A 12961-nucleotide genomic window follows, 5' to 3' on the forward strand; every position below is an offset into this window, starting at 1 on the left:
TTAGAATTTTTGTTTATTTCTTTGTTTTAAATCTGTGTATCACTCCTGATGTTTGGAGTCCTGTCTCCACAGAACTTTCCCTCTTCCTTGGTCTTTACAGGAGGAGCAAGACATTTCAAGACTGCCTCCTTCAGTCCCTCCTACTGGGGAAATACTACCATTGTACCATTAAAAACCCTTCCATGGACCTGGTGCATTAGTACATACCTGTGAGAAAATGAGACAAGATGACAGTAAGTTCAACCGAACAAGAGCCGCAGCAACTTAGTGAGACCTTGACTCAAAATAAAAACTACACAGGACTGGGGATATAGCTTAGTGGTGGAACACTTTCCTAGTATGTGTAAGACCCTGGGTTTAATACCCAGGACTCGCAGGGGAAACCCAACTATTCCATGTGAATGAATTCTATTCCCATATAAACTGTGAGACGTAATGCAGAGAATGGATTGTCATAAATCTAACTTTGTAGGAAATGAATCCCAGGGATCTAGTGTCAGTTTGGAATTACACCCCTGGGTTCCAGATGTGGGAGTTCCATGGAGAAGCAAAAGAAGGTGACCTACCCCATTATATATCCAGTGATCGGTTTCATTTGTGTGTCCACTTACTTTTACTTTGCTAGATAAGAATTTGCTAAGGAAATCCTCACTTAAAAGGGACTGGAAATCTGATCTCGGAAACTTTGGGCTAAGGATGTGGCCACAATCGCAGAGTTAGAACTGAGATAGTTTCTTTTACTCACAACCTCTCCCATCACAGTAGAAAAGTATCTTAGACAAAGCAGATACCTACTAAATGTGTTTGTTATCAGTAGCTGATCTAAACATAATTCCATGCAACACTGAGGAAAAAAAATTGACTGATAAATGTGAAGGATCTTCCCCCTATGGCCCATGATTTGGTTTGTTAACTGATTCAATTTTATTGTCATTCTTCTAATGGTATTCCAAAATAAACTTGGATAATGCCAAATCAAAACCAAGTGATCATGGGGCCATTATTTTTTGGTAGAGTACAGGACAGGGATTGGAGTTCCAAGTATAAAATTAATGCATACATACATTCCCATTTAGATTAATTTTTTTCCACAATCATTCTTCCTCTCCCTTCGTTCTTATAGGCAATTTGAACACCAGCCCAAGTGTGTGCATGCATCACTCTGCGCTATTTTCCTAGGTGGTTATTAGCATGTTTATTTTTTCATGGAATGTAAGTGGCCAAAATTCAAGCATGATGGGGAAGGATCCATGTTTTCTGTACTTCCATCAGTTGGTGATGGTATTAGTTGGACTCTTGATTTGGAGTTCTCTGATTTGACACATTGGACCCTTCTCTCTCTCTCTCTCTCTCTCTCTCTCTCTCTCTCTCTCTCTATATATATATATATATATATATATATATATTTCTTTTGTAATATCCTTAAACTGAACAGACATTCCTTTGTCCTCCTTATTCTGTAAGATGAGAGAAAAGTAATTTCTATATACATCCCTTGGTCATTCTTAACTATTTGAAATGAGGGGAATATATAATGTTAAACTATATATATATGTCACATATGTGTACATATATAATATATGCAGATACATATATTTATACATATATAAATACACAGTACTATATAAATGCATACTGTGTATGTGGATATATATTTATATGTGTATATATACACATCAACATATACATACAAAGAGGCAGGGAGAGCAGTCACTGTGGAATGGCCTAAGTTTGTATCCTCAGTCCTACTAGGATCTCTTGTCTTTATGTCACTTGCATAACCACTGCCCAAGTTTGTCTGTGTGGACACCTCATCTGATGCTTTTACATTTCTTTCCTGGCAGCTGTGGCCTGTATTTGAGGTTTTCCAATCAAGGCAATGTTTGACCCACACAGGAAATGTCATAGGTTGACTACTCATTTAAAATTATGCTAAATATTAACTAGGTTCACCATCTGGTGATTTTAATCACTTTCCTTGTACATAGCAAAGCATTTATCAGTTGTGAATCAGGATAAATTAAAATTAAAAAGAGACAAAAATATTTTGGTTTTTTAAATTTCATTTTTTTGATAATCATTTGCAAAGCATTTAAGAAAGTATCTTTTTAAAATGAACTTAAAAATGGCATGAAGAGTTTCCAACTCTCTGTAAAATTTGTTTTAACATATAAATTGTTTTAAGTAAGCAAAAGGTGTGATTACTGAGTAAAGTGTAAAAAAATCAATCATCATTAGATAATAACAGTATTTAGGCAGGTTAAGCCAATGCACTTGAGATCCTTGGACTAGACTAGAATAAGTCTAATTTGCTTGATTTTGTAAGTTTGTGTAGGATTCTGTTTATAGTGATATCCCCAAATCTTTCACTATGTGCTTCTGAATCTTCCTGCTGCATAATTGAGATGAAAGGACACTCTCCTAAACAAGACGTGATCAAGAATAATGCAGGATGAGTCTTGTGGGAGAAAAATTCTACTCCATGAGCAACATGGAGGGGTCCATGTTCTCAAAGCCCTCTGTATCACTGTGTCTTCTTTGTAGCTCTGTACAAATGGTCATCTGAAGCCTACAAGCACAGCAGAAATTCTTCAGGCCTCTACTACATTGATTCAGATGGAAGTGGCCCTCTGGGACCAGCTCTTGTGACAGGTATGTTAAGCTCTTCTGTAGTAGTTAAATTCCTATGAGTCTTTGTTGTGCGCAAAACCAAAATTAAGAAAGTCAAGCATTTACTTAGTTGGCATGCTTGTTTAGATGTGCATTGTGATTTAATGTAATGGCCAAGAAATATTAAGAAAATGTTGGAAAACAGGTAAAATGTGGTGTGGAAGGACAGTTTTGGTGGGTATTTTATTATGGTTGTAAAGTTTACTTTCATTACTGTTGTTTTGATGCCAACACTGTGATTACTTTGGTTAATAATCCACTAATATTCCTTTAAATATTACCTTGTATTTGATGTTCTCCTTTTAAAGTTATTTCTTTGCCTCTGAGAGTTGACATGTTGATTGCATTCTGTTTTTGTTTGTATTTCTCTGGATTCATGATATCATAACACATTGAACTTTTTGAATTTCAATATTCATTTCTCCCCCATATTTAGGAAGTTTATAACCATTATTTCTTTAAATAAAAAAAGCGGTGTTCAAATTTTCTGCAAATGTTCCTTCCTTATAAAATAATAATTGATATGTCTTTGCTTATTAGTCTAAAAGGAAAAAGGATAAATGAGTTTTATTACATCAATAAATGTGAAAGACTTCAGAGAATCTTCACTATTTTTTCCTAGAGTGATGGAGATGGAGCTTGCAGCTTCACATGTGCTAGACCAATACTTTACAACTGAGCTTCCTTCTGAGCCCTCTATTCACTTTCTAGATCTATGAAAATGTCCTCTTTCTTTTGAATCTTTCTAAAATATTTTATTTTATTCTCCAGATTTATTGAGGTATAATTGACAAATAAAGTGATATATATTTAAAATATACAACCAGATGTTGTGAAATGTGTATACATGGTGAAATGCTTGCCCTTGTTAAGCAATTAGCATAGTTATCACCTTATGCCTTTTATAATTCTTTCTTTCATTCTTTCTTTTCTTTGGTGAAACAGTTGAGATTTACTCTCTTAGTAAATAGCATCTAAACACTACAGTGCTGTTATTATAGTCACCATACTACATATTACATTATCAGAGCTGATTTATTCTTCATATCTGAAACTTTGTACCCTTTGACCACCATCTCTCCATTTCCCCCTTGCTCAAGCCCGGAAACTGCCACTCTACTCTGGGTGTCTTGCTTAGATTCACATAAGCACATGAATTTTTCTGGAAGATAATAAATGTTTCTAAATCATACATACTTCATGTAACCATGTATTCATGTGCAACAATGAGTATGTAATACCTAGAGAACCAGTTATAAAATAATTGTATGGTAGAGAGCAATAAATATATGTTGTACAAAAATTCTTGACTCTTCCTATTTGACATCTGCTTTTACAAGTATAAGAGCTCAGAAGAACTAAATTATCAAGTCTAGTGGATAACAGCTACCCTAACTTAATTGGTGTGAGCCACGGCCTCTCTGAACGTACAGCTCTTGTCCATTCCTCTGTAACTGTATCTGTGTGTTCCTCTCCTCCTCAAAATTCTTTCACCAACCAAAACAGAACAACCCTCCTTTGAGGAGCTGTTTCTGTATTACCCTAGCTGTATAGAAACAGGTACTTTAACCACTGGAGAATTTGACACTGCACATTCTGAGATAATGTTCAGAAAAATATCAACTCTAGGTGATACTAAGGTAATTATAAGTTAGCTATAATTTGGTATTCCTATTATTACTACTATTTACTGCCCTGATGGACTGTGATTTTGTTTTGCTGTTCTTTCTTCCAACGGCAACAACAACAACAACAACAAATGCCACAGCCTTACCATGAAATGAGACTGTTGAACAACAAAGTATAAATGCTCAGAACCTGTCTAGGTTGCCTTAATAGTCTAACATGTATAGAATGATAACTTTGGATCTTTAGGTGCCTCTTGACCCAGTCTCTTCATTTAATAAACATAGAAATTGAGGCTCAGAGAAATTCATTTTTTTTTCTTTTCTAAGATTATAGATAATAAGCCACAGTTTTCTACTGACAAAGACATGGTGTTCTGTCCATATCTAATTTTATAAGTATATACATAGTACTCCATCAACAAATGGTTTTGATATAATGGCATTTGGAAGGTTGAAATCCAAAGGGTGACACTAATAATAATACCATCTGATGTTAACTGAGCATTTGGAATATTCCAGGCCTGAAAAGATATCAAGAAAGCAGAAATCCTTCTAAGCACAATAGTAAGCAACCACATGTTTGAATGAGTAGAGCCTCATAAATTTTTTTAAAGTGGAATGACTACCCTTTGAATGTCCATGGAAATGAGGCTGTACTGAACAGAAAGCTTTTAAAGTGTCTTTGCAGAAGAGAGCTGATGAGTGATAGGGATACCTAGGTGCATCTCATAGCATCTACCTACCTGTGCTGAAAATATTCAGGTAAATCATGAAAAGTCTCAAGACTTCAGAACTATGACAAGAAGGGCAGTCCTTAAAGGGCCCTAATATAAATACTGATTTAGAAGGACCCACACATTGTGGGGACATGTCAGGTGCCACCCCTGTGCTTTCCCAGGGCTCTGGGGTCAGAGCTGGGATCTTAAGGCCATCACTTAGAGCCTGAAAGCTATCACTAAGAGCTGACAGCCTTCAACTCAGTAAGGCACAGATACCAAATCATTCTTGGTTTTGACCAATGGACAATGTGGTGGGGCCCAGTAGTTCAGAGATTTAGGGCATAAACAGGAGTGGGTTGACCAGTGTCTTTATGTGCACATGAATGTCCATGATCTAGTTCTATTTTCTATTTCCTCCTGGAGTTTTGTCATACGGAATATAGGATAGGGCTTAGTTGTAGAAGGTACCTAGGAAGTCCTCAGACCTCTGCCATCTTTGAACATCTTTACTAATTCAGAAAGCTCAGTGACTAGCCCTAGGTTACCCAGAAATGTGTAGTGGAGTTGAATTATTTTGTTAGGCTGGGCAAGTAAATTTTTCTAGGCCTCCATTTTCTCATCTGTAGAGTAAGAATTGAGCTGAATAAAGGATAACATCATCTCTAACCTCTGCTTCTCTATGAAGAGGAACATAGTGGAAGAACTTCTGAGAAAGCTGGCATGGGGCTATACTTCTCAGAGGCACAATACTGGGACCAACTTTCCCTTGTAGATGCAGGATAGCTGCTAGTGATTTTATTAGCGAGTCCCTATTAATGATATTGAGCGCAAGTTTCTTGACCAGTTCTTCATTTTAAGATAGAATATGACAAGTTACATGTGAACTTGGTAAAAATCATCTGGACACACTACTGTCCTACTCTTCTCTGAACTTGTACATGCTTTCCCATCAGAGGAAATGTAGGCAGGTGGCTTCATCTCCAAAGAGGTAATGTGTAGAAATGTATTGGACTTCTTTTTTTATGTACCTTTTCTTGAATCAATTCCCAAAGTGACAGAATCAATTTCCATGATTGATATCATATTTTTTAATGAAATATTTCTTCTTTCTTTTTGGGGAGGTGGACGTGAGCATAGCAGGTATGCTTTGAATGTATGTTTATCTGAATGCATAAAATAAACATGTTTCTTTGTCATCAAGCCACTTTTTTTCCTGTAAATGTTCCTTATATAGCTTGAAGGTGTATTACTCAGTGTAGAAAGTTTCAAAAATCGGAAAGCAGACATACTTTAGCAGAATAAACAGAAATCAGTGGATGTTGTATGATATGGGATCAGTGTTGTTGTTTGTATATGGCTTAATCAAACCAAATCATCAAGTTAAATTAGCTGCAAGTTTATTTACCTGAACTTTAGAGGGTGGATTAGGAGCCTCCAGTGGTCACCCTATGAGTGCAGACGAAAGGGGCTCCCGTGAGTTGGAGGAACATGTTTTCATGTGGTGGGATTTAAGGATAGTTCAAAAATCCTTTAAAAATTTGTTCACAATTACAATTAATTTCTTCAGTTTTAATTTGCTATTCAGACTACAGAGCAGCTATCTGTTGTTCCAAGCTGTTGTTCTCTTTAATTATTTGGTCTGTTTGCTCATCCTTGAAAACAAAGGACAAATTATGTGATCTCAAAGTTCTCTGATAGGTAGTATTTTTTTTGAGTTTGTGAAAGTAATGTGTTGTGGAAATGGTGTGTCTTACTTGGGGTCTTTTAAATAATATCACTAGAAAGGGCAATCATTTAAATTATGATTTTTTTTTTCAGGAGAATAGTTTGAGAGATTATCATCAGGCTTCTCCTCTTCTGTACTTGAAGGAAGAGATTTCTTATATTTTAACCGTGCAAGATCATAAATCTATCACACTGGCCACTCGTCTATATGATCTGTTTAGGCACATCATTTTTTGATATGTCAAAAACCATGAAACTAAATGACAGTATGACATTGTAATTGATGAGCTCCCAAGCCTCACACAGTCTTCTACCTATTTTCTTTAACACTGGTAAATCCTTCTGCAGGTGGAGTAGGTAATCACAGAAACTAAATGCCTAGATGACTTAATACAAATTGCCCAGTAAAAATATGACTAAAGGGGAAAAAAACCAAACTATGGAATTCAAGAGGCTAAGGGAATGCTCACAGCCTCCGTTAGCCAACAGAGAGAGTGAGATAACCTCTTAAGTCTTTTATTCTAATGCAATTGAATATAAAATGGACATTAGTCCTGCTAGTTCAGTTTGTTCCAGTTCTTGCTAGTTTTTGGATATTTTTGTAACCTTGCTCTTCACAGGCTTTGACACAGAGTTCTTTGCCCTGGCCATTGGAGTTCTTGGATTTCTGATTGTATCTGCTGCATTTTTGGCCTGTGTAAACAGCAGTGTGGCTGTAAGATTTGTCCCTTGCTACATGGTATGGAAAATGAGACAGGCATTGGGTCCCCACAGCAGGGGCAGGGTCCTGTGGGGACTTCTCAGAGGGTTCCTTCAATATTGTTTTGGTATTTTAATCTTGTTCATGGTAGAAGTGATAGCATTGCATTTGTTCATATAGCAGCACAAACTCTGCACAGCTATTTTGTGTCTTCTGTAACTTGGAATGTTTTTACATAGAGAAAAACTCATCATTTTTACCGAGTTCACATTATACAGAGATGGTCATGTGACTTGGTATTATCGGCAAGAGTTAAGGCAACTTCAAGTCTACTTTATACCACTGAAATTTAGGCCTTTTATACTGTGTAAACTTTTATAGGTTTATGATATAAGATGAATTGGGGAGAAAGTGAAAGAAGTCAAAAGTTTTTTTCTTCTGTAAACATTTTGGAAGGCATTTTAATTTTTTCTGATTTTTTTCATTAAGAAATAGGAAATATATAGAGATAATATAACAGAAATCTGTCAGAATTTTGCATCTGATGTTTGTGTCCCTATGGTTATTACCAGGAATAGATATATTAGATGATCAAATGTCTTGTGTATTTTAGTGTTGGCTGCAGAATGAGTTGCTGATAGCTTTTTGGTCAGTTTTAGTCAAAAATATTTATTTTAGGGCTGGAGCTGTAGATCAGAAGTAGAACATTTTCCTAGTATCCACAAAACCCTGAGTTTAATTCAGCACCTCAAAATAAATATTTTATATAGTGTTTCATGATCATATAGCCTTTTTATTCCTCAGATATATCTGTTATACATATATTTGATTATTTCAGAAAAAAGGTACTCACTTCAGAAAGGACTATGATTATTAAAAAGATAAATATTCATAATTTGTGGTGTTAGATCACAGAAATTCAGAAATGGACCCTTTTGTAATGTTGACTAAATTGTCAAACAGATTTCACCAAATATAATTACTGCAAATATATGGTAATGTAAATTTCAAATTTTAATATTGATATCTTAAGAATTCCAGTTATGATGATCTTAATCTCAAAGAGATTTGATGATTAAAAAACCTTAATTAAGATAAGAGATGCCTCTGATGTTTATACTCATTTCAGCCTAGTCATGTTCTGCTTCCTCCCTCTCCACCCCTTTCTGCCCACAAGACCCTGCATGGACTTGAGTGCAGCATAATGGCTCCCATCTGAGTCAAAACCTCTCATGGGAGAAAGCCCACAGCCTGTTATTTTCAATTACATGGCCTGCAGGGACCAACTGCAGGCCGTAATTAACCAGGCAGACCACAGCCAACAGGAGCTGGCTTTCCACTGCAGGAAATCAAGGCTTTCAGCTCACCTTGGTAAGTCTTCAGCTATTGCAGACTTTACTTCCTGGGAGCTTGCAGAAAGCAGCTGTAGATTCATGAGACTCCTGTATCCACAGCACCAAGGTCACAGCCTGGAAAGAGGCTTTTGCCTGGGCACAAGGAGCCAGGGCAATAGCTGCTCCTCTTTTCTGAAAGCTGTGAGTGGTCTGGAGTCTCTTCTCAGCCTCATTTGGGGAACTGAGTGATAAAGATCTTCTGATGAGGCCCTTGGTATGCAGTGTTCATGCACTATGAGGGGCAGTGTTGCCCCACTTGTGTATCATCTCAGAAAATATTGCTCACAGAATGACTTAGTTATTTGAGGGTGATTACTCCATGAAATTCTCTCTCAGACTGAATGCAATTAGTGTTGTGGATACTTGGTAATTAGAGAACAGAGTTAGTGTTGTATATTTCTTTCAGGACTCCAGGTAATTCTGTGGATGCCTGATTATTTATTTTTAGTTTATCCTGTAAAATTCTATCATGAGTTTTATATCTTCTTTCTTTGAAGCATCCAATTTGTGAATATGTCAAACCCTGCTGCCTTGATGAAACCTCGTTGGTTTTCTGGATGCTGGTCTGTGTTCTCTGAGGTTTTATTTCAAGTCTGTTACTTAGCAGCTTGAGTTTGGGGTATCCTAGGATCTTTCTGAATTTTTAGAAGTAAGATACTCATCTCTCTAAGATATAGTAGTGTAGCATCTATAAAGCATGTGAAGTAAATGCTGCTTATTCACAGCTCTGCAGTGTTTTGAATTTATAGTTACTGCTGGGAGTCTTAGTACTTATTGTTAGTTCTGGGAGGCTTAGTACTTATTGTTAGTTCTGGGAGGCTTAGTACTTATTGTTAGTCAATTGCTACCACATAGATCACTGAATTAAGATTGTATATTCCCAGAAGAATGAGAAAGTTGGCTCCTGGAGAATAAATCAATGCTATAGAACAATCAAAGTTGAGTCACTTAAACAGAGAAAATGAGGCAAATTGAGTAGTTTTTTCTGACTGTTAGTTAATAAATAACAGTCAAAAAGAAAAAAAAAATCACCCAGTGAGTCAGGGAGTCAAATTCATGTAGTCTATTCCATAAGTGTAGCAGTGCCCAGATAGGTAAAGAATTACTGCATGAAGGACCAGTGTGTTCCTAGTGATTTGCAAGTGTTTGTTTGATTATTATCATTTCTATGTACATATTTAAAAGAACAAGAGTGACTCAACCAAGTATTTTGTTGGGCTTAGGAGAAAAGATGGACAGAGAAATGAATTTTAAATTTGTTAAACACTTTTTAAAGAAATTAAGGCAGTACATGATACACACTCAAAATATGTGAATTTTTTACATGCTGTCTCTGGAGAATTTTTAGTAGACATTTAATTCAAACAAATTCTGTTACAGACCCATGTATCCCAGAAGCTCTAAACTGAAGATAAGATAGGCAGCTACTATAGCCTAAAATTCCTTCAAATCCCTGCACTAATTGGCTTTATATCATCAATCAATGTAAATAGGTGTGCAGAACATTGGATGCTACTCTTGTTCAGAAGGAGTAATGCCAACCGAAGTCTTCAACTGGAGCCTTCCTTATAATGCTTCAGAGTGAGAACCCCACAGGATGACTGTGGTACAGGGAGCAAATAATGTCAGGGTAGATGGGCAGACGACATTCAAAATACAGTTCCATTTTATTTCCAGAAATTTTTATGAAACAAATTCTCAGGAAGTATTGGAAAAACAATACCTTGAATAATCATAAGAGGAGACTCAGGAAGAGCAAGACTAGAGCCATAATTTAACGAAAAAATTTTTTTTTTGGTTTTGCAACTGGCCTTGAGAGGAAAGGTTGGGCACCAAGAAGGTGAATCTTTACAGTTCCAAGTAAAGAGCCAAGCCATGCCATAAAGGAAAAAGAATAAAAAAGAAATAAATATGTGTCTCTGAGCAATTTTGAACACACAATAGGGAATGTCAGTGTTATAAAGATACTTTTTGTCTTCCACCATCTTCCAGGTCGCTGTATTAGAGTTTCAGTGGCACAACCATAGGTGGCTGAAGAGGAAGTGTGACAGTGTTGATACAGTGGAATAGTATTTAGTCACCACATTGTGAAGAGAATCAGACCAGGGCCAACATACTTGAGGAAGTAGAGCAGTATTCCTTGTCCAGTGATACCTTTCCTATTTCTCTTCATTTCAGCCTCTGATTCCTTTTGATGTCTTTTTAAATCATTCTCTGTAGAAATCCTCTTGGTGAAATAAATCTTGAATGGAGTTAAAGGCATTCTGTACCTTTAAAAACACTTATTAATTCTTAATTTATAAATAAAATTATGAACTCCAATATAAACACAAAATTGTTCATTTGTATATAAGGATTTCTTTGCTGTTCAATCTATGAAAGAATAAATATTGAATAATTATGTTTTGAAAATAGAATTTTGGAACATGTATATCAAATATATGTTAAAATATCTGCTCCCTAGGGATAAGTTTGCAGCACATTTTAAAAAAGGAAAAAGGTGGTTGGTACTGATTCTTTGCACATACTTCAGCCACTGGTCCAGGGCTGGTTGGTGATAAATGCAGTTGGTATGTTTGCAAGCTGCAATGTTGTTAGCTGAAGCAGAGAGCTCCTCTAACCAGGAGCCATCATGAGCAGTGCTGCTGTGTATTACAGGAGGAGTCCCATTCCAGATTCTCAGTAGTGGTCTAATGGTGACAGCTGATGGGTTTGAAAGAACATGTTGAAAAGAAGAAGCATCTTTGCAACTGATTTGATGTCACCTCCATTTTACCTTGCCTCTGTGGAGGAGGAAGTGCCCCTCCCCACCTGTGCACCATTCACTTTTACCCACCCTCACTGACACCTGGACTAGGGACTGCCAGTGTCTTTAGCATCAAAATGAGGTCCTTAGAGTTCAGGTGGCCTCCAGTACTGTGACTGAGTTATGGTAGCCCTGAAAAGGTGGTACTAGAGGACTGAGATGTGGTTGGTCGAGTAGTTCAAACCCACATTCACCTGGAGCATGAAGGAGGTGAATCTTCATAGTTTTCAAGTAAAGAGCCAAGCCATTTAGTAGAAGAAAAATCACAAATGTGTGTCCCTAAGGAATTTTTAACACATAATAGGAAGTATCAGTGTTACTTCAACTAATAAAAAAAGTAAAAGAAATCATATTTTGCATAATAACAACTTTTTTCATTGCATTTTATGATCTCAAACAGATTTTAGGTTCAGTGTATCAATTAGTCTGATTATTATTTTGGTGACAATTTATTTTGAATACTATTTCCCAATAAATATATTTACAAGTAAAATTTGTAAATATCATGCCTGAATGAGTAAAGACTCTTTGCTTCTATTCTAATAAAAGAAAAAAAAATAAGATAACTAAAGTCTCAATATTAAAATTTTTTTAAACATTCAGAAGTCCTTTAAAAATTATCCTGTTGCAGATTTTAAAATGTGGTCATTCTTAAAATAGTGCATATTTTACATAGAGGGAAGTAAAGGAATGATATGGGGAGGCAGGTAGTGAAGGGCAATACTTGTCTTTCAGATGGAACCCCAGTGAGTTGGTAGGTTGGAAGAAACAATGAAACACACTTACTGGGGAGATTATCTGCAGGTGCTCAAAGGTGTACTTGTGAATTAGAGGGGGAACGGCATTGATTGTCAGCTTACCAGAATGAATGGTGATTTCCACATTTTCCCTGTGCAAACTGTAATGTTTTATTGCTGGAACTATGTACCGTAGGCAGATATTAGACAAGAATGCACAATAAGGAGAATAAAGAAATCCCCAAGAAATTAAAGAATGAGCTTTGATATGTATGCTGTATATGATCTGAGGCCTAAAATATCAAGATGGTTATTTCCGTTTACCTGTGAATAATTATGTCTATTTTATTTTTCTAATAAAACAAAATAAAATACCAGATTAATGTTTCACATTCAGTGAGAGTAAAATGTTAGCCTTCTTAAAGTTTAACTGAGTGTCCACGGCTGATCTTGACTTGTTTTTTGATCCCCTAAATCCTTAAATGGCCACAAGAGGGAAACTAGGAAATTCCTTGGGTACATAAAAGGGACATGTGGCACTCAAAATGCTCCCTACAGTTGGAGGTCTCAAAAGGCTACAAA

At 36.3% G+C, this 12961-nt stretch overlaps 1 long non-coding RNA gene across 1 annotated transcript; it reads left to right on the forward strand.

The window, feature by feature from the left end:
- The first annotated feature begins 8708 nt into the window (after positions 1-8708).
- LOC125619737 lies at positions 8709-11111 on the forward strand. The gene is made up of 3 exons (XR_007351312.1): positions 8709-8813; positions 9334-9603; positions 9655-11111. It is a non-coding gene; the product is annotated as an uncharacterized LOC125619737 (long non-coding RNA).
- Positions 11112-12961: the final 1850 nt, after the last annotated feature.

This window comes from Marmota marmota, unplaced genomic scaffold, assembly GCF_001458135.2.
Source record: "Marmota marmota marmota unplaced genomic scaffold, marMar, whole genome shotgun sequence".
In the NCBI taxonomy this organism is placed as follows: Eukaryota; Metazoa; Chordata; class Mammalia; order Rodentia; family Sciuridae; genus Marmota; species Marmota marmota.